Genomic DNA, 6,979 nt, shown 5'->3' on the forward strand with positions numbered 1-6,979 from the left:
GCTGGGCTGCATCCAAAATTGAGCAGTCAGCAGGTCGCAGTAGGTGATCCTGCACCTCTAATCTGTGCTGTGAGACCTCACTGGGAGTGCTGCATCCAGATATGGAGTCCTCAGTACAGGAGAGACACAGAGCTGTTGGAACGCGTCCAGACAAGGGACACAAAAAATGATCCCAGGGATTGAAAACTTCTACTACAGGTACAGGCTGAGAGAGCTGGGGCTGCACAGCATGGAGAAGAGAAGGCTACAGGGTGAGCTGATAGCGACCTTTCAGTGCATAAAGGGGAGCTAGAGGAAAGAAGGGGACAGGTTCTTTAGAAGGGTCTGTGGTCACGGGAGGAAGGAAAGTGGTTTCCAACTTAGAGAGGGTATTTGAATATAAGGAAAAAGTCTTTTACAGTGAGAGTGGTGAGGCACTGGAACAGATTGCCAGGGATATGGTGGATGCTCCATCCATGGAGACATTCAAGGCCAGGCTGAACCAGGCTCTGAGCAACCTGATTGAGCTGTGGATGCCCCTGTTCATTGCAGGGTTGTTGGACTCAATGCCCTTTAAGGGTCCTTTCCAACTCTAAGGATTTTAGGATTCTAAGACTGGGCCAAGTCGGAAGGGGTTTGGTGGGTATTCCACACTCGCTAATATTCTCAGGCTGAGGGCATCACTGAAAGCACCAATAATTGGTTACCTTTCTGCAAAAACTTTGGAATCTGTGTGGCATTTGAAACTGCATCATACTGTCTACCAGTTAAGTAATAGATGGAGCGGGGATGGCTGCCCCAATACGAAAGCCATTTATGCATCTGCTAATACAACCACCATGTAAGTTCATACCAAGCCAGGAGAAGATCTTATGGGATTTTACACCAGATAACCCGCACTGGTGGAAATGCCTCAGTTTGATACCCCACAAATCCTTATGCATGGGAAGAAAAAGACTATCTAGGAAAGTTTGAATGGATTAGCACCAATGGATTTAACCCTTCATGTCAAATGGGACTGAGCATATTTTCTTTCCTTTTCTGTCCACAGGAATCCTGAAAGACCCACACATGGACGGATGGACATAGGTTTTAGGATGACCCAGTAGGATGAATTAATTGTACTATGTTTTACCGTGGCTCTAATACAAACCCTTTGATTTGTGGCCAAAAGGACCCAGAATGGCCATGGGCACAAGCTAATGTTGGATACACCAGAAGGATGGGATCATGTTCCACCAAGAATCGTTTAAACTGGGCTACTGTGGTTATGCATGGAGCCAAAGTGCATTCCAGACAGGCGTGGGACTGAGACAGAGAAAGATGGCTTCCCTTCCTGAGGAGAATACCTGGAGAAGAAATTCAGGTGAGGAGTGGAATGATCAGTCATTCTACACATGGAAAGGTCACCCGAATCAGAGCGTCCAGTGGCATCTCAGGCCTCAGAATGATGAAGTATTGTGCCACTGCAAGGTGGGACTGCTGGTATAGCTTTTCTCTGGTGGAACCCACTGCTGTGATTTGCCTTTGGCAACAATGGCAGAGGTGAATAGGGCTTATGTTTAAATTAATAATAACACGGTCAAAGCACAAGACCCTCGGGTCCATGCACTGCCATGAGACACTGCAAGCACTGCAATGCCAAAAGGCGAAGTAGACCTAAATATGGCGACTTCAGCTTTCCACCTTTTTGGAATGAGCTGCTGGCTTATTGGGAACGGGATGTTAAGTAGCACAGATGCTGATGTCCTGACGCACAGAGTAAGAGCTGGTACAGACAACTGAAGGAAATGGGAACATCCATTCCAATCATCCCTTTCAGCTCTAACAGCAAGACAGCGGCTCTGCTCACCTCTTACCAATGGTTGCAATCGAATTCCATGCTAATTATCTGTTGTTTCTGCACCCCGCAGATACAAAGACGGCCAACAGGCGGCGCAGCGACCCATTGAAATCCAGCAATCGAAGAACGCTCTAATCCTACCATCCTACAAAGCAAAGCAAAGCAAACACCCAGAATCCTACAAAACAAGAATGCTCCGTGCTTGAATTTCTACACTCCTACAACACGGGAATCTCAGAATCCTAGAAACAGAGACTTCCAGGAACATAGAACCCTGGAAATGCAGAACGCTAGAATCCCAGTATCATGCTAGAATCTCAATGCCCTCGAATCCCAGAATCATCCATGTTGGAGAAGACCTCATCAAGCCCAACCAAGGCCGTGCCGTGCCATGGAAGTCCCTGCACTGCTCCCCAGCAGCACAAGCTCAGGGCCCAGCAGGGTGACACAACACAGATACGGTGACATGGCACAGATATGGGCTTAGCGGAGGACTTGACGGCACTGAGTTAACAGTTGGATGATCTGAGAGGTCATTTCTAACCTAAACGATGCCATGATGGAGAGATGGCTGAAGGGGAGGCTGCTGGCTGAGCAGCCCAAGACCTCAGACCTCATGGCATTTCACTTGTTCAGTGTTCTGCTGTTACAAAAGCCTGAGCATTTCTTTTTAGATGGCAGCAAAGCAGCCGAGGGGTTTTCCTGAGGAAAAACTTTGATGAGAAATTGCTATCAAGTGTTCATCCACCTGCTTTGGGTTTATTTCAAGGGCACTCTGCACCTCTCCTCAGTCAAGATTCCTCAGTGATGGCAGCACAGGCAATTTGTTGGTTCTTTTCAAAAGCACTGCAGAGCAGGAATAATGCCACGTTGCATTCAAGTACAGTGAATAAGGCAGCACTGATAAGCTCTGACAAAAACTGCACAGAGCAGAATCAGCCCAAAGGGAGCACGTCCAGCTGGCTGCTCTCTGGGCAATTCCCAAAGCAAACATTCAAGTGCTCTTTTCAGAGATGCCCCACAACAGCTCTCTTCTTCGTGGGAAATGCCCCGTGAAGCTGTGACCAGCTGGCTGTTCTGTCAGACGGAGCACTTCAAATCGGCATCTCACAGTTCCTTGAAGAAGTCATTTGCAGTTCTAAGCCATTTATCAGAGCTCTGTTATTTCTTTCCTGTCATCCGGATAAAACAAGGCTCACTTTCTTTGAAGCCTTGACAGGAGATCATCGTCACGGGAACAAAACCTGAAGGACCCCTTTGTTCTGCTGAAGCTCAGGCACACAGCCCAGCAACTTCAGAACCTATTCAGGAACCTTCAGCCAACGTTCACCCCCAGCCTTGGATTTCCTGCCTGTGTGCCCCAATGACAAACTGTCCTCATGGACAGAGGCGGCACTGCTGCCATCTCAGCCACGCAAGGCAGATTTCTGGTTGTAACATGGGGACTTCAGATGTTGGCTATTTAAAGAGAGCAGAAAATACATGACACAGCTCCTGATGTGACCATAGGAGTCTGGTCCCTCCTCAGCTGCTCCATGATTCTGTAATTCTATGGTACTGCAACGCTGTGGTTCTGTGATTCCATGATGTGTTGATTCTACGAGTCTGTGACTCCATGGTTCAGATATTCCATGATTCGGAGATTCCGTGATTCTAAAAGTCGTGGTCTTTGGATTTGGCAGCAATAAAGGAGGAGGAAACCTGTCGGCCATAGCCAAGGTCTGTGATTCACTCCTGACCTCCGGAATGCAGACAAAGGCACCGAGTGGACACTGCCAGCCTCCCTATGTCTATGTGTCCCTGTCACCCACCTGTCCCCACTGCCCACATAGAAACATGGAATGGCCTGGGTTGAAAAGGACCACAATGATCATCGAGCTTCAACCCACCTGCTCTGTGCAGGGTCACCAACCACCAGACCAGGCTGCCCAGAGTCACATCCAGCCTGGCCTTGATGGCCCCACCTATGGCCTTCCAGGTCCCTGTCACCAACCAGTTCCCATCTGGCTGCAGGTCCCCATTTCCTCATATTTCCATGATGTCCCCATATTGCCATGATATTCTCATGTCCCCATGATCTCCCCGTATCTTCACATCCCCATATCCCCGTGTCCCCCTGATTTCCACATAGCTCCATCATTTCCTCACTGCCCGTGTCCCACTTGCCCTCTCACCTCCCAGTGTCCCCACGTGCTGTGTCCCCACTTCCCCAAAGGATCAGCCCCACACCTTGCTGCCTCACAGGACTCAAGAGAATTCGGGGATGAGTCCTTGGACATAGCCTTGATATGGGGACAGCACCATATCAAGGTCCTGGGAGACAGAAAGGCCAGGCTGTGCTGGGTGCTGGGACTTGGGGGCTTTGGGCTCACTGCCATCAGGATCCCAGCACTCAGTGTTCTTCCCCTGATCCCTGGCTCCCTCCTGCGCCCCGGGCCAGGGCAGGGGATGGCTGTATGCCAGGCTCAGTCCATGCCAGGGGAGCCTGCCAAGGTCAGGGGCATTTGGGGAGCGGGAGGGGCTCTGGGAGGATAAATGCAGCCCATACCTCCTACAGCCTCACCCAGCTCCCGGAGCACAGAGGAAGATGAAGGCAGCTGCGCTCAGCCTCGTGATGCTCCTCGCTGCCCTGTGCCGCACAGTGGAAGCTCAGGTGAAGCATCCATGGGGGATGTGGGCTGGGGCTGCAGGTGATTGGCCATGGAGGTCCCCGATGCCAGGCTCTCTCTCACTCCTTCTCCTACTCCTCTCCCCACAGCCACGTGTGCAATTGCAGCCCAGGGAGGATGTTCTTTTTGTGAGTGTCCAGGCAGCCACGCTCATTGTGCCCAAGGGTGGCCCAGCAGGGAGCTCCACATGGACGGGTGGGGTCTGCCCCTGCCTGGGCACATCCAAATCTCTTCCATTTGCACCCTACTCCCCTTCTCTTTGGGTCCCCAAATGCCCACGTTTGGGGGCTCCAAATGCCCCCTCCTTGGGTCCCCGTATCCAATCCTTTTGGCACAAACAAATCTCCTTTCTTTGGCAACCCAATTGCCATCTCTTTAGGTCCCCGATCCCCTCTGTTCTGTTTTCCCCCATTCTCCTCTCTTTGAGATCCCCGTTCCTCTCCATTTGACACCCCCAGTCTCTTGTCAGCCCTATTCCCCTCCCTTTGGGCCCCGCAAGTCCCTGCCCTGTCCCTGTGTCCATCCCCAGCCCTGAGCTCCTCCATAGGCAGAGGCGCACACAGACCTTGGCAGCCATGGGGGTGGGGGCAGACCCAGGGCCAACCAGGGGGCTCGGATGGGGACACCCAGTTCTGCAGTTCCTCATGGCTGCCCTATGGCTCTTCTTCCCCAGTACGTGCCACCAGATGATGTCCTTCCTGTTCATGTGAGTTGAGGGGTGACCCTGGGGCGAGAATGGGGCTGGGATGTGTTGCTGTCCTCTCTGTTCTCCTGGGACTTGGGGACACCCCTGGGGCCCCAAGGCGTCTGTTGGGCTCCCTCCTGCTGCGGGTGGTCAATGGGCAGGGGAAGGAGACAACAGGGAGTAGTTGGGGCTGAGCAGACTACAGGACCATACCTTGGCCACGGTGTTCTAGTGCCCACAATGGGTCTCTGCACCTTCAGGGTGTCCCCGTCTGTCCCATTGCCCCCAGAATGTCCCACAGTCCCATTACCCTCGGTGTGTCCCTAACACCCCTTTCACCCCAGGACAAGCTCCTCAGTACAGAGGAGAATCCCCTGCGTGTGAGACGTGTGGCCCTGGATCTGCATCTCTAGGTGAGCAGCACGGGGACACCCGCCACCCCACAGGGCACTTGGGGCACCCTGGGTGTCTCCGGAGCCCTGAGGACCAGGTGTCAGGGGCTGGGAATGGATGGTATGGAGGGGACTGTCCCTGGCCTGTTCCAACAGGGGTCCTGGGCACTGTCACCTCCAGACCTCCCCTTGCGCTCTATGGGGCTGTACTGAGGAGGGGATTTGGATGGGGCATGCTCAGGGTGCCCTATGGATGGCCCAGGGTCACCATGCAGTTGGGACAGGGGATGTGGCTGCTGTTCCCAGGGGACCCAAGTCTTGCCCTGGGTCTCTTGGCTGCTGCCAGTCCTTCTCCTGCCCTAAGTCCCTGGGGACAAACCCGGCAGGGACAAGGCTTCTCCTCACCGCAGATGCCCTCGGACATCCTCTGATGACCAGCGCTGCCCTCTGATGACCAGTGTTGCCCTCTGATGACCGATGAAGACCCTGATGATCAATGACACCCTCTGATGACCGATGAAGACCCTGATGATCACTGACCCCCTCTGATGATCAATAAATCCCTCAGCAAATCTACACTCTGTGTGTCTGTGTCCTTGTTCTCACGCTCAGCAGGGACCACTCAGGTCTGTCTCTGCCTGGCAGTGGCCACCCCAAAGTGCTGGGAGGGGTCCACAGCTCCATGCCACGCACACCATGTCCTACGTCCCTGTGGGCTTCCCCACCCTCTCTAGTCATCTGCTCCAAAATCGTAAAGCATGGAGCTGCTCACACTGCTGAGCAGCTCCAGTACCCTCCCTCTGCTCTCTCCCCACTCGTCCTTCCAGTTCTGCCCAAGGGACGGAATTTACTGATGTAAGGGGAGAGTAAAACCAGCAGTAAGGTGTGAGTACAGCCTGAGTAGAGTAAGAGTAAACCCGGTGCAAAGTGTGAGTAAAAGCAGGGGAAAAGTAAGGGTAAAGATGTACTAAAGTGTTAGTAAACGCGAGTAAACTGTTCGTAAACCCAGAGTAAATTGTGAATACATCCAGAGTAGAAGGGTGAGTAAATCCTCAGTGAGGACTGAGTAAACCCTGTCATGGTTTTGTAACTTCGCTATTGGTATTCCACATCATAACATCATGGACAAAAGAGAAGAACTACGTGTCCCAGAGGACCTCATGGTCAGAGAAGGAAGAGACATCACAGAAGATACGTCATCTGGTTGCGTGTGGTCTTTTTCACTTTCACTTGCTGCCAGGGAGAGGAGTGGGTGTGCTTCCAAGCCATGCGCCTTCATCAAGTAGGGCTTTCGGTTTCTGAAACTCTCTCTCTCTCTCTCTCTCTCTCTCACTCTTTCGCTCTCTCTCATTTCATTTGATTTATTATCCTTACTTCCAATTAGATTGTATTATACCGTGTCATCTTGCAT

At 52.2% G+C, this 6,979-nt stretch overlaps 1 long non-coding RNA gene across 1 annotated transcript; it reads left to right on the plus strand.

Moving 5' to 3' along the window:
- Positions 1-5,517: 5,517 nt before the first annotated feature.
- On the plus strand, positions 5,518-6,144 carry LOC107049242. Its single transcript, XR_001461708.2, has 2 exons — positions 5,518-5,589; positions 5,979-6,144. It is a non-coding gene; the product is annotated as an uncharacterized LOC107049242 (long non-coding RNA).
- Positions 6,145-6,979: the final 835 nt, after the last annotated feature.

This window comes from Gallus gallus, chromosome 33 (genome assembly GCF_016699485.2).
Source record: "Gallus gallus isolate bGalGal1 chromosome 33, bGalGal1.mat.broiler.GRCg7b, whole genome shotgun sequence".
Lineage (NCBI taxonomy): Eukaryota > Metazoa > Chordata > Aves > Galliformes > Phasianidae > Gallus > Gallus gallus.